The sequence below is a fragment of the Lepidochelys kempii genome, chromosome 3, assembly GCF_965140265.1.
Source record: "Lepidochelys kempii isolate rLepKem1 chromosome 3, rLepKem1.hap2, whole genome shotgun sequence".
In the NCBI taxonomy this organism is placed as follows: domain Eukaryota; kingdom Metazoa; phylum Chordata; order Testudines; family Cheloniidae; genus Lepidochelys; species Lepidochelys kempii.
The window spans coordinates 178,538,593-178,549,702 of NC_133258.1; positions in this window are offsets into that span (position 1 = coordinate 178,538,593).

Below are 11,110 nucleotides of genomic sequence, written 5' to 3' on the forward strand. Positions count from 1 at the left end.
CAGATCTGGAACACAAACAAAATTTGGGACTTTGCTTACTCCACAGTAGAGACATTCATTCTCAAGGGAGGTATAGTATATTTTGATGTCTTCACAATGGTAAGAAATATATTTAAATTTCTTCACAGCACACAGGCCAGACTCTCTGTCTGGGAAGCTCAGCTCTTAAAGGCACAGTCCCGTATACCACCTCTTCCCTTCCAAGCCAAACTTTAATAGCACTTAACCGCCTGAGACCCTTTTGGGCAAACTGGCAGGCTCAGTGCCCTTTATCTCCCTCCCTTCTGGGATTTGGAGAAGCTGTCACCTATTCCTCCATAGCATATGTCCATCTGGGGTGACAACCTCATGCAGTCTCTTTTGACACCACTGCTTTTTGCAAGCATTGTTTCCTATCATAAAGATGCGCAACATAATTTTCATGAAGTTGTGGCAGCTCCTGGGATCCCAAATCATACTGACTTTTTTTGTTTTTACATATTTGTCCTTTTGTACAGCTGCAAGTCCCCACTGACTCTGACATCAGTGTCTGACAGTGCAGATATTCTTGTTTATTGCGTAAAATGTCAGCATGTGACAACACAGGCGTCACTGGTGGTGCTCTGTACTTTTACAGTGCTAAATGTGAATCAGAGTCTGATACCGTAGCCTTTATTATTTTGACAATGTTTCCCCCATTTCTAGAGTTTCAGTTCTGGTGAGGCTGTTAACTGTTCCATTCCTCCACTTGGGGTATTTTCTTAATTACTTTTTACTCCTGATACCATGTGGTGTTCAGTGCTCACTTACTGCAGAAAGTACTTTCAAGAGCTCTTCTTTATTCTGTGTCCAGTTCCAGCTGTTCTGTGCATAACAAAAGCTTCACATCACTCTGTCAAAGAAACTCAGCCCCTAAAGGTACTGTTCCCAGTACTACATTGTTTTAGATCTTGGCTTTTTCTCTGAACTTGGAGCTAACATCATCTTGACTGAATGATGTGGTACCGATTACCAGGCACTCCATGTGGGAGGCCACGCACAGCCAAGATGCTGCAAGTGTGGTTGGTCAGACTTGTTGATTGTACATAGGGGCAGAAGAGGGTGAATGCAAAACAGATAAAGAAAAGGACAGTCTCTGGCAGAAAACATCATATTAGAGTGACTCCAGGATAAGCAATGAAGGGGCAACCTGAGAAATGATACATCAGATAAAACTGAGAGAACAAGGCATCTTCTATCATAGTTGGAGACACATTAACTGGGAAGTTTGGGCTGTATCAGAACACACACTGGATCTAGAGGTGGAATACCCCTAAAGTAGCCTTCACACTCTTAAAGTTGGTCTGGTTTCAATAAAACTCAGCAGGGGAGAAGGAAAAGCAAGGAAGGCCAAAGGGACAGTAAAATAATAGAGAAAAGCACCTAGGACCTAACCTAAAGCCCATTGAAATCAATAGGAATCTTTCAATTGGCTTCCATAGGCTTAAAATCAGACCCCTAATGAGGAGCCCTATATAATAGCTGAGATCTTGGCAGCTGAGTGTCGATAGAGCTGTAGCTAGAAACAACAAAAGAGCAGGCAAACAGCTGACTATATGGCAAAGCAGAGTCACTGGAGCTGCAGCCAAATAGAATCAATAAATATAGCTAAAAATATAGCTAAGGAACCAGTTGTTTTACATGATAGCACCACCGATGATCAAAATAGGAGAAAATGTTTCATCAAGGATAAAGGGCCTGCTTTTTCTCTCACCTACACGGTTGTGAATCAGAAGTAAATACCTTGGTATCAGTGGCATCAAACTGAACCAGATTGTGATTTCCATTGAATTCACTGGATTTACATTTGTGTAGCAGAGATCAGATTCTGGACCATGCATGTTAAACTGAGTGAGTGAGAGAATTCAGGTCTAGTGCTTTTGTTAAAAAAAATGAAATATTAAATAGTTATAATCTAAGGGCCCAATCCTGCAAGGTGTTCAGCAGCTTTAGCCTATGAGAGACAATGGAGCCAATCTTGCAAACTTTTAATAACATACTTATGTGAATGATCTCTTTGGCTTTTTATGGACTACTCACTTAACTAAGTGTTTGTGTAACCTGCACCCATGCAGTGTAGTACTCTGTCTGCTCAAGTGGCAGCTAGGCCACACAAAGCAGGGGTGGCCAAACTTATTGACCATCTGAGCCACCTAGGCTAATCTTCAACAGTTTGAGATCTGCACCTGCCAGGGCTCGGGCTTCAGCCCTGTGGGGCTCCAGACCTGCTCCTGCTGAAGCCCTGATCCCTGGTAGGTATACCAGGCTCATGCCCCGGACCTCCCACCCGCTGGGCAGAAGCTGGAGGCAACACTTGGGGGGTAGGGTATGTGGGGTCATGAAATTCAAAATTTTCAGTTTTAACAATATGTTGCATTGAAATTTCTAACTTAATAAAAAAAGCCTTGGAAATTTTTACAAAATTTTGCAAAACAATATATATATATCCCATTTTTCAATCTGTGATAGAGCTGGTAGAAAAATGTTGAATTTGTTAATCAAAATGTCAATGAAAAAGCAAGATTAATTTTTCATTAAAATATCTGCAGAAATTATGTCCCTTTTATAGCCATCTCCATGAAGATGGAACATTATCAGTGGAGGATTAACATCAGGCAAAGGATTTTGATTGAAAGGAATTCCACAGCTCCATCTTGCTCAGGACAGCAATCAAAGCTTCATGGGGGCAAATCCTGAAGTCCTTGCTGAGTCCTTACTTACACAAAACTCCCACTACACAAAACTCCCACTAAAGCCAATCTCTGAAACTAGCTATTTGGCCAAATGACTGACACTTTTAATCAGCTGGTCAAAGGACTATGATACTTGGCCATTTGATTAGGTTATTGAAACTCCCTGGCATTTGGCCAAAATATTATTAGGATTCTAAACCATTTACATCAGAACAGATATTTTTATAAAGCAGGGTTTCAATAGTAAATTCAATGCTTGCCTCACAGACCAATACATGTTGATGTTTACCTCAACAGAAGTGTTTCAGTTTAGTGAATTACAATGGTAGGATAGATTCATACCATAGGCAATTCTCATTAATGTCTTCACAATTGCACATCAATATGCTGACAATAATATAGTCCAAAGATCATTCAGGATTAGCAAAGGCTTATGCACTGCTACTCATGCCATAATTTAGCAATACAGTGGAGCTATTCTGGCCTCTTTAAATAATTATCTGATTATTAAACCCCAAGCCTGTTATGCCAAAACTAGAACACCTCACTATAAGCACAGTGAGGCCAGATTTCCTGTGTTTATGTGTGTGATATCAGCCATTGTGTTTAATTAACTGGAGGCCAGGGTTTGTAAAAGCAATTATTTCTATAATCAAACAGCAGTGTTTACATTATTAGCTTGGTTGTTTAGAGGGAAACACATGCAAAGACAGGAGATACATTCATTAGTTGTTAATTAAACTGCCATTCTGAAAACAAGTCATAAAAATGGGACATGATGTTCTGCATTAAGGATTAAAGTTTTATATGATGTTTTAACACTTAAACTACATAATGTAAAATAATCCTGCATTCTTTCCTATTTTATAAACCTTATCTTTTAAGTGTTTGCTGAAATGTCACTATTATTATTTGAGCGAGACAGTATCAAAAGCTTTACTAAAGTCAAGATATATCACATCTACCGCTTCCCCCCATCCACAAAGCTTTTTAGCCTGTCAAAGAAAGCTATCAGGTTGGTTTGACATGATTTGTTCTTGACAAATCCATGCTGACTTTTACTTATCACTTTATTATCTTCTATTTTATAAACAGCAACCTAAGGGTTTCTTTCTCAAAGCCATGTAACAATTTAATTGTGTTCTCTCAGACTCACTCGGAGAGAATAATCTCATTAGTGCCACAATTCAATTCAGTTTTACTGTGATGCGTAATTACTTTCCAAAGGCCTGGTCCTGTGAAGTGCTGAGTGCCCTCAACTGCCACTGAAGACAATGGTAGCTTAGGGCACTCAGCACCTTATAGAATTGTACCTGCAACCTAATGCTTTATACAGGCACTGACCTTTTTCATACGAAGTGTGAAACTTTACATTTCATGTCTTAACCCTTCCACACTGGTGGCTTAGGTTCTTCCTTCATCTGTTTGCTAATGCATTTTGTAGGATTGTATTGCACAGGGAGACCTCTGCTCCCAGTGTCAAGACATGCAAGGGTATTTTAATAGGTACAATTGTAGTCTGACTATTCACAGAGCGGTAGATCCACAACAAGCCATGTAATATACTGAGAAGTCAACAAGGGTAAATTCTGTATGCACAATCCACAATGTGAGTAATTCATTTAGATTATTAGACGACAGTCACAGTTTCAGCTTCTTAGGAGTCTCCCTCTGAACAGCACAACCAAAGGCCAGATTTTCAAAAGAGCTTGGCACCCAGCAGTTCTCTGTATGAGTGTCTGGACTTTCAGAAGAACTGAGCCCCCATTTAGGCACCAGAAATGCTCAGCAGCCTTCCATTCCCACTGAGAATAATTGTGAGTGCTGAGCATTTCTGAAAATCTGACCACTCTGCTTAGGTGCTTAACTGGGGGCTGTTCAGTACTGAGCTCTTTTGAATATCAGGCCCCTATACGCAGAGAAACACAGGGTTTATAATGTCCCAAAGGGAACAGGGAGGGCTATGGCTTCCCACACATACACACAACCCCCTCCCCACCTTCCACCGGAGCTGTAGAGAACATATACACAACCTTCCACCCCGAAAAAAAACCCAAACAATGAGGAGTCCAGTGGCACCTTAAAGACTATTTGGGCATAAGCTTTCGTGGGTAAAAAAACCCACTTCTTCAGATGCATAGACTGAAAATTACAGATACAGGCATAAATATAGGCACATGAAGAGAAGGGAGTTACCTTACAAGTGGAGAACCAGTGTTGACAAGGCCAATTCAGTCAGGGTGGATGTGGTCCACTCCCAATAATTGATGAGGAGGTGTCAATACCAAGAGAGGAAAAATTGGTTTTGTAGTGAGCCAGCCACTTCGAGTCCCTATTCAAGCCCAAAGTAATGGTATTAAGTTTGCAAATGAATTGTAGCTCTGCAGTTTCTCTTTGAAGTCCACCACAGGAACCTGTGGGACAAGTTTTGCACCCCCAAAAGCTGTGCAGCAGAGAACTTGCTCCCCTATGCACCCAAGACCCACAGAAGGGATTCCTTCCGGAGATCTCCGGGGCTGACTGAGTCCATGTTGCCCTAAGCACTCGACTGGGCCTAACTGGCCTGATCTCCTGCATAGCATAGGCAAACATGTATTTATGTATTTGTATTTTTCCATTGTGTGACCAGCTTTAATTCAGACATCTCATTCATGCCTCTCTCTCTTGCTTTCTTCTACTATTGCTAGTACGGGATGTGCGGATCATTTTCTGAGTCATTTCCTTATTCATTTTCACTTGTCTGTCATGCAGTACAAAAGTAGCCCAGCAGCAGTAGGCTGTTTGACAAAGCTTTGAAATTTAGCAAGCAAATCCCTACGGTAATGTAAATAGCACTGCCACTCACCCACTATCTTCCCATTCAGCAGAGAGGCTGCTGCTACTTCCACTAGCCTAGTGGAGCCCTACAGTGTATATAAGAAATCTAAAATCAATGTGAAGGAGTGGCAGAAGGCACAAAACAAGATCAAACTAGCTAGAGACATACAGGGTAACAAGGAAACATTCTACAAATACATTATAAGCAAGAGGAAGGCCAAGGATGGGGAGGCCAATTACTCAATGGGAGGGGGGGGGAAACAATTACAGAAAATGTGGAAATGGCAGAGGTGCTTAATGATTTATTTGTTTCGGTTTTCACCAATAAGGTTGGTGGTCACTGGACGTCTAACATAGAGAATACCAGTGAAAAATGAGGTAGGATCAGAAGAGGCTAAAATAGGGAAAGAATAAGTTAAAAATTACTTAGACAAATAAGATGTCTTCAAGTCACCAGGGCCTGATGAAATGTCTCATAGAATACTCAAGGAGCTGACTGAGGAGATATCTGAGCCATTAGCAATTATATTTGAAAAGTCATGGAAGATAGGAGAGATTCCAGAAGACTGGAAAAGGGCAATATAATGCCCATCTATAAAAAGGGAAATAAGGACAACCTGGGAATTACAGACCAGTCAGCTTAACTTCTATACCCAGAAAGATAATGGAGCAAATAATTAAGCAATCAATTTGCAAACACTTAGAAGATAATAAGGTGATAAGTAACCGTCAGCATGGATTTGTCAAGAACAAATCATGTCAAACCAACTTGATAGCTTTCTTTGACAGGCTAAAAAGCTTTGTGGATGGGGGGAAGTGGTAGATGTGGTATATCTTGACTTTAGTAAAGCTTTTGATACTGTCTCGCTTGACCTTCTCATAAACAAACTAGGAAAGTGCAACCTAGATGGAGCTACTATAAGGTGGGTGCAAAACTGTTTAGAAAACCATTCCCAGAAAGTAGATATCAGTGGTTCACAGTCATGCTGGAAGGACATAATCAGTGGGGTGCCGCAGGGATCAGTTCTGGGTCTGGTTCTGTTCAATATCTTCATCAACTATTTAGATAATGGCACAGAGAGTACACTTATAAAATTTGTGGATGATACCAAGCTGGGAGGGGTTTCAAGTGCTTTGGAGGATAGGATTAAAATTCAAAATGATCTGGACAAACTGGAGAAATGGTCTGAAGAAAACAGGATGAAATTCAATAAGGACAAATGCAAAGTACTCCACTTAGAAAGGAACAATCATTTGTACACATACAAAATGGGAAATGACTGCCTAGGAAGGAGAATTGCAGAAAGGGATCTGGGGGTCACAGTGGACCACAAGCTAAATATGAGTCAACTGTGTAACGCTGTTGCAAAAAAAAGTGAACATCTTTCTGGGATGTATTAGCAGGAGTGTCATAAGCAAGACACGAGAAGTAATTTTTCTGCTCTACTCCGTGCTGATTAGGCCTCAACTGGAGTATTGTGGCCAGTTCTGGGCACCACATTTCAGGAAGGATGTGGACAAATTGGAGAGAGTCCAGAGAAGAGCAACAAAAATGATTAAAGGTATAGAAAACATGACCTACGAGGGAAGATTGAAAAATAATGGCTTTGTTTAGTCTGGAAAAGGGAAGACTGAGGGGGACATGATAACAGTTTTCAAGCACATAAAAGGTTGTTACAAGGAGGAGGGAGAAAAAATGTTTTTCTTAACCTCTGAGGATAGGACAAGAAGGAATGGGCTGAAATTGCAGCAAGGGAGGTTTAGGCTGGACATTAGGAAAAACTTCCTAACTGTCAGGGTGGTTAAGCACTTGAATAAATTGCCTAGGGAGGTTTTGGACTCACCATCCTTGGACATTTTTAAGAGCAGGTCAGACAAACACCTGTCAGGGATGGTCTAGATAATACTTAGTTCGGCCATGAGTGCAGGGGACTGGACTAGATGACCTCTCAAGTTCCCTTCCTATGATTCTATGAAAAACAGGAAATGCTGAGAGAAATTTGTCATTTTACTGCAATGATTAATTATTGGTATTATTTTGCACAGAATATTTGTGAGCTAGGGAGACAGTGGTGCGTGATTCTGTAACTGGGAATGTGAGGGAAGAGCAGAATGTTGTAATTTAAAGAAATGAGTTTGTCAATACCTGTTGAGCAACGGTGGGCGGGGGTGGGGTGGGGTGGCAAACAAAGAAGAGTATCCTTAAGATTCACCACTTTTAATGATGCCCATTCTTTCTTTGATGTCACACCAAAGAAGGAGAGGGCATATTTTCAAGTAACATTAAGTTTCAATAAAGCTCCAGCTTGGCAAGAAAAAAAATGTGATTTTCTTTTTAAAAAAAAGCTTCCCCCAGATGAGATTTTTCCAAGCTTTGTATGTCTGCAAAGGATGTTTTATACATGAAGTGCAGCAACAAACATTATAGAATTGCCAAATCATTAACTATGTGAAAAGACACCAAAGACAGATAAAGTTTTAAAGAGAGAGGGAAATAGCAATATAGATAGACTGAATTCACAGGCCTGATTCTGATCAGTTTTACACTGGTGTAAATGAAATCAGAATTGGCTTTATGGGCTGGATTCTGAGGTGCACCAGAGCTCTTCTTGGCACACTGAGAAGATATGGAGTAAAGATGACTTTATGCAACCTTTCCATCCCCTTATTCTTGGGGCAGGTTGCTCTAAACTATGACTTGCTGGAATGGTCAGTATGCCTCCCATAGGTGAACGGAGTGCTCTGGCCACATTCCCTCACACCCCAAGCACAGCCCTTACATCACCCAGTCCTGCCCCCCTGTGTAAGTCAGCAACACCAAATTCGTGCTACTGCCATTCTCCTACATGGGTCAAATCCCCAGTTGGCTCTTGAAACCAGTTTTCCACCCATTTTGCACTTGTGGAGAGCGACAAAGGGGCCAGTGCAAGAGCCAAGATGTGGGTCTATATATCTATAGTCAATCATATCTAGAATTACATACAAAAAACTACATTAAAAGGTTGTTACGGTTGCCAAGTCAAGCACTCACAAGTTAGGAAATGCAAGGTTGCTCATGAAACCTCCATTCAGCTCCCTTTTGCGTATGCATTGTGATACAGTCTTAATTACATGATCACATACAATTCACAGGACACCTGCCTCACCTGCCCATTCTTTTAGTTTTTCCTCATCTCTCTTTGTTCTGCCACCACCCTTACTGAATCATTCCCAGTGGCTATTGTCAGCTGGGAAAAAGGGGGTCTAAGTTAAGGTTGTGTGGTAGGCCTGGCATGTACCTTACCTCTTCATTTTCTGTTTTCCAGAGGCTTAGATTTAACCACTGTCCACATTCTGGTTAGTCATGAGGCACCATGGAGTAAGCTTAACTCTTCATTAATGAAGTTTTGGGGAACTTATTTCTACTCATTTTACAAATCAGTAAGCTGAGCTGTAGAGAGGTGAAGTGATTGCACATCTTACATCAGGTTTACTCCACTGTAGCTCCATTGCCTACACTGGAGTTACTTTAGATCTATACCAGTGAGTAGGATTTTGCCCCCAAGGTGCATTTACAAGGTGAAAATGCAATAATAGAAACATCTCTCTCTTCTCCTCCCCCACTCCCACCCCTGCAAGAGTATTCCGCTGTGGGTAGATACTTAAATTGTCACTGGACCAGAGAGAGAAAATGGGAATGACTCTGTAGTTCAGTGGTTAGGCCACCCATCTGGGTCCAGTAACTCTGTTCCAGTCACTCTTATTTATTCAGAGTGCAACAGATGCAACAGGAAAGATCAAGGGAGCCCTACAACAGAATATAATACAGCTAAATGGCTAGCCTAGTGCACTCTTCTGAGAGGTGGCAGACTGCTGTTAAAATCCATTTCCCCTTTCTGGCAGAGAGGGGGGAATTAAACCTAGGTCTCCCAAATCCCAGGTCCATGTGCTAACTTCTGGGCTAAAAATTATAAGGTGGGCACTGCTACCTCCTTCTTCAGCCAGATTTTGAATGGGACCCAATCCGGTAGGCATGCTTAGAGGTTTCTTCCAGATCAGGAACTTCAGGTGATTTAGGTGGTCAGACACCTATCTTTTCCTGGTTTGTGAATCACACTGGGACTTAGGTGGGAGAGAGACATCTGGATGCCTAGAAGGTGGCAGCAGTGTGTGTGCCCAGAGGCAGGAACATAGATGCCCAAGGAACTTTTACTCTGAAAAACTTAGGCACTGAGTGAGTTTAGGCACCTACAGGGTTTGTCAGGAGTTTTGTGGATCAGAGTGGAGCCAAAACTGGGACGTAGGCACTCCAACCTGAGAGGCTATGTCTACACTTACAGAGTTTTTGTGCTGTAAGTTTCACCGGTGTTAAGGAACGGGTGAAAGTAAAGCACTGGCTTGTGTACTCACTTAATTCCTCAGGCATCAGAGAGTGTTTACATTAGCATCACTTCCATCACCGATGGGAGCAGCGCTCTATGGCAGCTATCCCACAGTGCAGCTCTCTCCAGTTTGATGATGGGTCTTGTGGGAAGGGGTTGGGGGTGATTGAGGGGCATCCTGGGTCCCTGCACAGCCACCTCTCTCCAAACACTGATAAGCTCCAGTAGCTCAGCATTGCTCCAAGCAGGGGATCCTATGCTTGGTGGAGCTGGTGTTGTCACCTGGCCAGATAAGTGAGCGCTTGCTAAGAAAACAGGGAAGGGAGTTTCAAAGTTCCCAGGGCTTTATGGCGGGAGGGGTGGATGTCTTTACCTGGCAGCAGAGCTGCTGGCTAGAGTGATCACCTAGGCACTGTGAGATATAGAATCATAGAATATTAGGGTTGGAAGAGACCTCAGGAGGTCATCTAGTCCAACCCCCTGCTCAAAGCAGGACCTAATCTCCAACAAAATCATCCCAGCCAGGGCTTTGTCAAGCTGGGCCTTAAAAACCCCTAAGGATGGAGATTTCACCACCTCCCTAGGTAACCCATTCCAGTACTTTACTACCCTCCTAGTGAAATAGCCTTTTCCTAATATCCAACCTAGACCTCCCCCACTGCAACTTGAGACCATCGCTTCTTGTTCTGTTATCTGCCACCACTGAGAACAGCCTAATTCCATCCTCTTTGGAACCCCCCTTCAGGTAGTTGAAGGCTGCTATCAATTCCCCCTTCTTCTTTTCTGCAGACTAAATAACCCCAGTTCCCTCAGCCTCTCTTCATAAGTCATGTGCTCCAGCCCCCTAATAATTTTTGTTGCCTCCGCCATGAAAATAAGCTGCCCAGCGGGTCATGGGAATGATGCTGCCAAATCGCTAGCCGGCACCGTTTATGGTCGGAATTATGACAGTATCTGATTGTCTTCGAACCTCTGACTTTCGTTCTTGATTAATGAAAACATTCTTGGCAAATTCTTTTGCGTAGGTCCGCAATGTCTCCTCTCCTCCCTGCCACCACGTCCCTCCTCCCCTGCTTCTTTCCCTCCATATTCCTCTCCAGCCAGGCTCCTGCCTCTCAAGTTCTTTGTCCCCCCAGCCCCAGTAGAGTGCTCCCCCTGACCACTGCAGAATTTGAACAAGTAAAAAACATAATTGTCCCCAGCCCATTGCTTACCTGTGAG